Source organism: Orycteropus afer, unplaced genomic scaffold (assembly GCF_000298275.1).
Source record: "Orycteropus afer afer isolate SDZICR_OR568_19922 unplaced genomic scaffold, OryAfe1.0 scaffold00269, whole genome shotgun sequence".
Classification (NCBI taxonomy): Eukaryota; Metazoa; Chordata; class Mammalia; order Tubulidentata; family Orycteropodidae; genus Orycteropus; species Orycteropus afer.
Window position 1 is genome coordinate 1560522 of NW_006921856.1, and position 1332 is coordinate 1561853.

Genomic DNA, 1332 nt, shown 5'->3' on the forward strand with positions numbered 1-1332 from the left:
AGAGAGAGAGAGAGAGAGAGATTGGAGATAAAGAGAGAGTTTATCTCCAGCAAATGGCTCATGTAGTTATAGAGGCGGGCAAGTCCTAAGTCCATGGATCAAATGTCAAGCTGGAAGCTTCCCCTGACTCACATAACAGAAGGGGCTGGTGAATTTAGGATTGGCAGGCAGTGTATAGCAGGCTGCTGGCTGCTGAGGCTGACAAATCCAAGATACACATTTAAAATAGCAGATTGTTGGCTCACAGGCTGCAAAGACAACAATCTGAAGATTGGCAAGCAACATGGCAAGCCACTGGTTCTAGTTCAGGAACAGGAGATGATAACAAGCCAATACTGGAGAAAAACTACAGACCTTTCCCAAATCTCCTTCATATATAGGAAACAGGCCACAATCTGAAAGCAACCTCCTTTCAACTGATTATGTGCTCACAGCAGATTCTACTATGGCAGTGATTATACCACATTTAATCTCATCATGGGATTAACTGTTAAGCCACTCAAAATCATGGCCCAGCCAACATTACACACAACCTTAACTACCACATAAGTAGACTCCAATATTCAGTGGAAAACATTTGAAAAGGTTTTTGAAATTGAACAGCAGCACACATGGAATAGACTCTGGGGTTTCAGGTACAGCAAGAGTGGATGGGGTCACACTCCTAAACTAGTTCATTTGAGGGTTGGCAAGGCTGAGCATATTGTTCAGCATATTGTAGAGGAGAGAAGTTCATTACAATGGGGGGAAGGCAATTAAATAGAAAACTTAGAAATTATATGATTGTCAGTTTCACTGAAGTTAAGGAAGAATAAAAGGCAGGTGGTTGCTCCTGGAGCAAGCAAAAAGATTTTTCATTATAGGGGGGGAGATGGCGTTGTACCTATAACCCATAAGTTTGTTGCCTCTATCAACTTAATCCAAGAATAACTAGGTAAAACAGATAGAAATAATAATATTGGAGTTGTGAGCAACTAAGGAGAAGATAAAGAATCAGATTTAGTGAAGGCAGATAAAAAGAGCAGATTAAACAACTGGAAAAAATAAATGCACTAGCTTAGCTAGGAGAGACGGAGAGATGAAGGAGAGGACTCATTAGAAATACAAAAGAGATGAGTAGAAGGAAGTGGGGGGGAGAATCATGGAACCCACAAAAGCACTGGGGACTCAGAATACCCACACCAGAAGATTTTGGTGGCAAGCTTGGGAGATGAGTGATGATGACAAATAGATCAAGACCCCTCCTTGGCTTGGGCTGCCACAGAGCCCAGAAAGGGGTTGGGGAAAGGGAGAAATTCCCTCTGAGTAGGCAGAGCCCTGGAGCAAGTGCAC